Raw genomic sequence first — 7,606 nt, forward strand, 5'->3', positions numbered from 1 at the left:
AGACAGCACCCATGAGCAAACATGACTTCCTGATGCCAAGGACCTTGACCCCATGGCTTGCCCTCAGAGGCCTTCTCCTCAGGGCATAGCTTATCTACAGTAAATCTCCAGCAGGTGGCATCATTCCAATAGTTACAAAGGATATATGAATAATAAATATTCACATAGCAAACAGAACTGGCTCCCAACTAAATTCATGTTGTAAATTCAAGGAGCCCAGCTATCTGGGTGGCTGCTTTATTATCTGTTTGACCAAACACTACCTACTTCATCAATTACTTTGCTTCTCCAAGGAAAGAATAATCTCTGACTGACCCCAGCAAGCTGATCAGCCGCATTTCTCCATGGTCATAGTGTCCCCCTCAGGTCCACAGGATCCCTAACTGGACTCAGGATTTTTTTATTCTTTATTTTTCTTTGGGGTTTTTCTGTACATGTCTTCTTTCACAATAGGACTAAAGTGGTGAGAGGAAAACAACTCCTGCTCAATAATTCTCTGGAACTACTCAGCAGTGGTGATGTGTGGTGATGTGTCAAAAGCTCATTTACTATCATTTTCATGAGAATGGGCAACCCAGTGTGCAGCTGGTAGGTGCAAAGAGTGGGGGCTCATAGACCCTGTTTTAACCCCTAGTCCCTAACTTGAATAGACACTCCTCTTTTTCATCACTGGTCCTATTACTCAAGGGTTACAATCTACACGAAAAAACTAGCTAACTGGAACACAGTAACCCTAAGCATAATTTCCATAATTATTCTTTGGGTTCTTAGCCAATGGGGGAGAGGAACATTTCCTCAATGTTCCCTTATATGGACACAGCCCAGGAGAGGACCTAATTGAGACCAGCTCAGGACTCCTTGAACCATGTGATCTTGTTCGCTGGAGAGGAAGGGAATGGACTGAGACCTTTTTCCTCAAACAGGTACAGAGGAGGATAATTTAAAGGGTGACTTATATCCTTCTTGAGAGGAAATCATTACCTATTTCCTCACAAGTGGAAAAATATTTTATCTGTATAACATGTTGGATTGTTTGCATTCACAAGGAGGAAAAAAGAGAAGGAAGAAAAAAATTTGGAACTCAAAATTAAAAAGAAACAACAGTTAAAATTGTTTTAAAATGGAATTGTAAAGAAGCTCATTCATGTATTCATGCATTGTTGATTAATTGGAAAGAAAAGAGTTCTGGAGGAAGTTGGATCAAAGAAAGGGATCTTTCAGTCCCAAAGGAGAGAAGTGATTAGACAGAAGTGAATGACTCCAGTCTCCTTCTGTCTGTTTTTGACCCAGTCCTGCTCACCTAGATAGCCTCACATTGGGCATAGATTTGCCCAGATCCACATTTCTAGAAACAGTCACAACCAGGATACAGGGTTGATCGTAGCAATGGTCCCTACTGTTAGTGCATGTCTGGAATGGGAAAATCGAACACATATAGACGTGTTTTCTTCCCAATTACAGTAATCTCATCTAGTGACTGACAAAACCCCCAAGTGTCCAGGCTAAGCTCTGTCCAGTGTCAGCCAGCCCCTCCTCTCTGCCTCTTGGAATTCACACCTTCTCCAGCAGGGGGCGGGAGAGGGGCAGGTTCATGAGCAGATGCCTTTGAGGTACCTCCAGAGCCTACAGGCTGTGAGCTCCTGCCACCTCTGTCCCCTCCCCAGAGCTGGGAGCTCTCTCCTGGTTATGGGGGATCTAGTCCTGAGGCACAGAGAGAAGCCCCCCTCATTCATCCACAACCAGCTCCAACCATTCCCACATCAGACACCAAACGGGAGCCTGTCTTTGCTCTTGAGGTCACACATGGAGGACAGAGAGGAGGGAGACCCCTCCCACTCCCCCAGAGTCAGACTCAGCCAGGGTGACTCAGTGTGGCTCACAGGGTCCTGAAAGAAGGCTCAGCCCAGACCTGGGGCTCTTTTGCATATGGAGCCCCAGGGGCCTGCAGGGAGCCCTGCTCAGGGTAGAAAAGCTTCCTCCCTCCTCGCTGCCCCCTCAGGGCTCTGAGTGCTCTCTCCACAGTTGTCTGAAGGCCAGGATGGTCTCCCCATGGCAGCTCCTCTGGCTGCTGGTGCTCTGGGCTCAGGGTAAGGCCCAGCAGGGCAGGGAAGGGGTGAGGAGGTCACAGGTTTTCAGGGATTAAAGACCCGATGACCCCTGGATCCAGAGGGTGAGGAAGCTTAGACACAACACAGGCAGATGGGGGCTGAGGAGCATGACCAGGCCCCAGATTACAAACATTGTGAGGTCTGTGGGAAAGATGTTTTAGGTCCCATGTTGACAGTAAATACAAGTACTTGTCAGTCATTTGGGATTTCAGGGTCTCCACAGAACTGTCTTGTTTCTATATTTTGACCTGCACAGTCAGTCACACATTTCTTTCTGCCTCTGATTTTGTTGGTTTCCTAGATTCCCAAGGAGACATTGTGCTGACCCAGTCTCCAGCCTCCTTGTCTGGGTCTCCAGGAGAGAGAGTCACCATCAGCTGCAAGGCCAGTCAGAGTGTAGGTAGCTACCTTCACTGGTACCAGCAGAAACCAGGCCAAGCCCCCAGGCTCCTCATCTACCTTGCTAACAGGTTGGCATCTGGAGTCCCTGCCCGCTTCAGTGGCAGTGGCTCCATTCTAATTCTCACCCAGCTATATCAGATTCTTTAATTTCTCATAATCACCTGAGGATAATTAGGCAGATGATGCAAAAAGGGATGAAACAAAGATGAAAATTTTGTCTTGTGTTAAAGATAACTTATGGGCTCCTTTCCAGGTGGCTTAGGAAAGTTTTTCTGCATTTTGAAACACATCTCAAGTTTGTTTCAAGAAAAATAAAGGAGGGTAACTTTTAGAATGTTTTGTGGAGATAACACTTGTCTGTAGAGCATAAAAACCTGGTTTATATATTTGATATGTACTGTTTTGAAGTTAACTGTTTAAATTTTCTACAGTCAAAGTTTATTTTTATGTAAGTTCATTTGTGATCCTTTTCTTATGGAAGTATTCTGTAATCTAAATTTTGTGTGAGGATTATATCTTAACAATTGAGTAAGAACTTTTAAAGAATTGTTATATATGTGTGTGTGTGTGTGTATGTGTGTGTGTATGTGTGTGTGTGTGTGTGTGTGTGTGTGTGTGTGTAGTTTGGAGAGAATTAAGAGTTCTGCTCTCTGTGGTATTTTGAGAGATAGTTTGCAAGTATCAAGGTAACAAAGTCCTTGGGCCTGTTGTTAAAAATGTTTGTTAAAGAAAGAATTGGATAAAGCTGTAAACAATATGGGAGGGGCACTAGTGTTATAATTTTATTGAGCTTTCAATAGGAACTATAAGAAAATGGATCTACTGGAGGGGTGCCCTGGAGACAAGACATCTTCCAGACTGCCCCCAAGGAAAGTGGTTCTAGAGACCTGGCAGCTACATGGGACATCTAAGATTCATGATGAAATTGCTTACTGAATGGACACTGGGGGTTGGGGTGGGGGGTGTTACTGAACTTACAAATATGATGCTGGGACAGCTAGGTGGCTCAGTGGATAAAGCACCAGCCCTGGATTCAGGAGGACCTGAGTTCAAATCTGGCCTCAGACACTTGACACTTATTAGCTGTGTGACCCTGGGCAAGTCACTTAACCCCAATTGCCTTGGGGGGGAATATATATATGAAGCTAGAAGAGGACTGAGGGGAGCACAGTCCTGAAAAACAAAAAGGAGGGATTTGTGAGGAAAAAGTGGACCCCCTCCTCATTAAAATTGAAACTGTCTGAGAGGGAAGAATAGAAAGAGGTGCTTGAGAAGCTGATGTCCACAGGTGTGGGTTAATTTCTCAAAAAAGGTTCCCACTGGAAGAAGTGAACAATGGAAGGGCGGCCCTGCCTTGATGGACTAGCCAGCTCCTACCTGTAAGATTGTAACCCTGGGGGCCAGATCACCATTATAGAAACAGCCCTTACAGCCTGCATGTTCCTCTGCCCACTAGGGGCTGAGCCCATTCTCAAGAGAATGGGAATAAAGTTTTTTCTTTTTTAACATCCCAGCGCTGTGTCTAAGAAAATTTTTCAATATGTTTTTTACAGCTAAGAACTCCTCCATTTTTTACTGAACAGTTTTAGAAATTGAGAAATCAAATGCACCCTTCGCATTGTCTCCCAGCTATTAATGTTGTAGTATTAGAAGGCTTAATTCCCAGCATAGAAAAGAATCACATTCTAATTGCCAAATTCAAACTCAGTAGTTCACGATGTAAAAAGATCCTGCAGTCAGATTCTGACCTTCCCAGCCTGGCCAGAGCATGGGAGGCAAGAGGATGTTAGAATGAGCTTTATCAGTTAAAAGGAAAAAGAAAAACTCTCCTTGCAGACAAACAAGTTCAACACTTTACAGACACAGAAGACAATGAAACGCACAAACAAACAAACACCTGTGTGACACTGCTCTCAATGTTCAGGTGAGTTTTTCCAGTCGGCCTTACTAGAGCCCACTCTGTGTGTGAGAGGGGGAAGGGAGTATAACGATTGGAATGACACCACCTGCTGGAGACTTACTGTAGAAAAGCTCCACCATGAAGTGAAGGTCTTTGAGGGCAAGACCAGGGGTCTTTTCTTTGGCGTCAGAAAGTGACGTTTGCTTGTGGGAGGAAGAAGGGGGGAGCCTGGAGCTCTGACTAGAGCTTTTTTCCTGGGGATCCTGGTGGAGAGGGGAGCTAGAAATGCGTTCTCCCTTTACTAAATAGATGAATATAGGCCTTTCTTTCTCTCTTTACCAAATTCTTATTCTCCCTAATAAATGCTTAAAAGTCTAACTCTTGCTAAAGCTTATAATTTATTGGCGACCACTCCTTAGGTATTTTAGACAGTTTAGCTAGAATTTTGGCCCTTAACAGATGGTCGACCACGAAGAGGAAAGCTGAACCTCCCTCTATTGATCTTCCGGTTGGGTAAGAAATTTCCCCTACCCTGTCCCTTTAAACTGCTAAGTAATGATATATTGGCTGTTTTTTCCCTTTAAATTTTCAAATGGGTTTTTTCAACTCCCTAATTACCCTGTTTTTGATTTTAGTCTGTTTAACCAGACAAATGGGAGATAAGATCATGTTAATGCTTTGTTTTTGTGGATTTTTTATTTTTATTTTTGTTAGAAGAGTCAGCAAGGTGCTCACACAAGGGAATATCTCCCCCTCTCCCAGCCATGCTTATTCAGAGAAACCTCAGACTCCTACCTTTTTTTTCAAAATCTAATACTAAGAGATTCTCTAATTTGGCATGCCTGGAGGCTAGGACCCAACCTCTAGAAGCCTTTAAGCCCCTAGCAGTGGAGGAAGTGGGGGAAGAGGAACCCAGGCCTGAGTTCAAAATCAAGTCTGATTCAAATTGCCCTGGTCCATCCCCTCCTCTCCAGACCCCACCTTCTACTCCTCCCATGGCCAAGCCCATTGCTTCCCCTGCCAGGGAAGTCCAGAGATCTAATAGGCATGTGCAGCTTTCTCTAGCTACATTTGCAGCTTCAGGCTCAGTCCTTCCCCAGCCTGACTGTGCTGCTGAGACAACCTTAGAAAACCCTTTAAATTCCAGATATGCTCGTTTTGTTCATAATTTTGCTAATCTGCTTTTGTCTTTAATTAGTAACCTTCTAAAGCATTTGTATTATGAAAGGACTGACAGACAATATAGAGGGGTTAAAGAAGAAAAACTTAAGCTGAATAGTTCAAGACTCCGCTTCTTTTGCCATGGGAGGGTACAAATTTTACAGAAATGTAGAAGTAAGCAGCAAGGTATTGATATGAGTATTGGGGATTTTAGATATTGGAATCAAAAGTATTATAACTTTACTCAAAGTACTAATGTCAGTTCAGAGGTTACATAGGATTACTATGCTATTGCATCTTCATTTTGAAATTAACGGTATGGGTCTATTTTCATAGAGATTTTCATGCCTTTGAGATTGTGTTTTAAACTTAGCCTTTTCTTTAAAAAAAGAGAATATTTGTAAAAGCATTTTATAGTCATATGACCAAGTTTATGTTTTAAAATACTCTTATTAATATTAAGTTCATATTTATTTAGATTTCCCTAGTTTGAATTTCAATGTCTTTTATTGTTCCATGTGTATTTTCTTCTATTCATTCTTCTATCTAATTTTGAAATAATGCAAGATGGTTTTGATTTCATAATACAATGTTAATTCTAGGAGTATTGTGCTCCCATATTTTGAGTTGTTTGTTTTTGTTATTTTTTTCTCTCAACTGATTATTTGATCAAACTCTTTAAAGCATTTCCCTGGCAAATTGTTTGCCATGGAAAGTGTAAACTGATTCTAGAAGTATTATTTTTGATAAGCATATTCCAAAAAAAAAAGAGGGGAACATTTGTAAAAGTTTTCTTTTTTTCAAAAAAAAAGTTTTCTTTGACATTGTGTTGTGCTTTAATTTGTATTTAAATATGTTTCGATTGTTCACAAAAGTAATTGTATACTAAGTAAAAAAAAGGTTATTATTTGAAATTGTATATTATATGCTGAGTCAAGGTACATTCACATTTTTTGTGATCATTTATCATCCTCAATTTTTAAATCCATATGAGACTTGGATTATGGGAACTTATCATTTAAGATATTAATTGCCTTCATTCTGAGTTATCAGATGCCAGTTGGCCAAGATGCCATCCAATCACAAGAGGAATACATGCAAGAGCAGACATTGAACTGTCACGTGAGGGGAGACATGCATGAAGTCAAGGTATGGCCGAGGGAGCGACTTTTGACAAATGTTGAGGTTGGATTCTCTTGGTTTAATATTTGCTTTTCTTTTTCCCCTCAATACTGTACAGATGGCTGGAAGTTTTGATCTCACCCATCTCTTTCTTCACCTGGCTTCTATGCCCCCTCCTATATGCCTGATGCCATGGACATCTCAATCCCATGCATCTGATTCAGTCTGACTCAGTTTCCTCCAATATGTTCAGTGGCATGGACATATATTCCATCCACCTATTTTAAGCCTGGCATACTGCATGGGCAGTATATAGTGCTCAAGTGTGGGAATGCTCATATCCCATCATTTCTCTGTTCTTTTGTGGTAACCCCCATAATTATCTCAGGTGTCATGATAAATAACAGTGTTGGATTTGGCCTTGACATCTGTTACTAATTATATTAGATTTTTTAAATTTCTCATAATGGCATGAAGATAATTAGGCAAATGATGCAAAAAGTGATGAAATAAAGATAATAATTATTTTTAAAAATTAATATCACAGCAATTGTCTTCTCGATTACCCTCCATTATGGGGGACTATAGTAATATTAATTTTAAAGAATGTTTCAATTTTTGTTTTATTATATGTTTCACATGTAACAACTAAGATTCTGAATTCCCTTAGACATGTTTTTGAGAACTTTCATTGATTTGATTATTGACAAAGCTATTTTAAAGTTGTGTTAAGCTCAGTTTTGTAGGAAATTTTCCTGGCTGATTATCAGCATCCACATAGCAACCCCTGAAAAGACTTCCATTCCACGACTACACCTAGAGGACATCTGAGAAAAGACTTCCAGAGACTTTAACTGAACAGTTTTGTTTCTTTTTTTTTGTTTGCTTTTCCTTCTGTTATTATATACACCAT

The sequence above is a fragment of the Dromiciops gliroides genome, chromosome 2, assembly GCF_019393635.1.
Source record: "Dromiciops gliroides isolate mDroGli1 chromosome 2, mDroGli1.pri, whole genome shotgun sequence".
Lineage (NCBI taxonomy): Eukaryota > Metazoa > Chordata > Mammalia > Microbiotheria > Microbiotheriidae > Dromiciops > Dromiciops gliroides.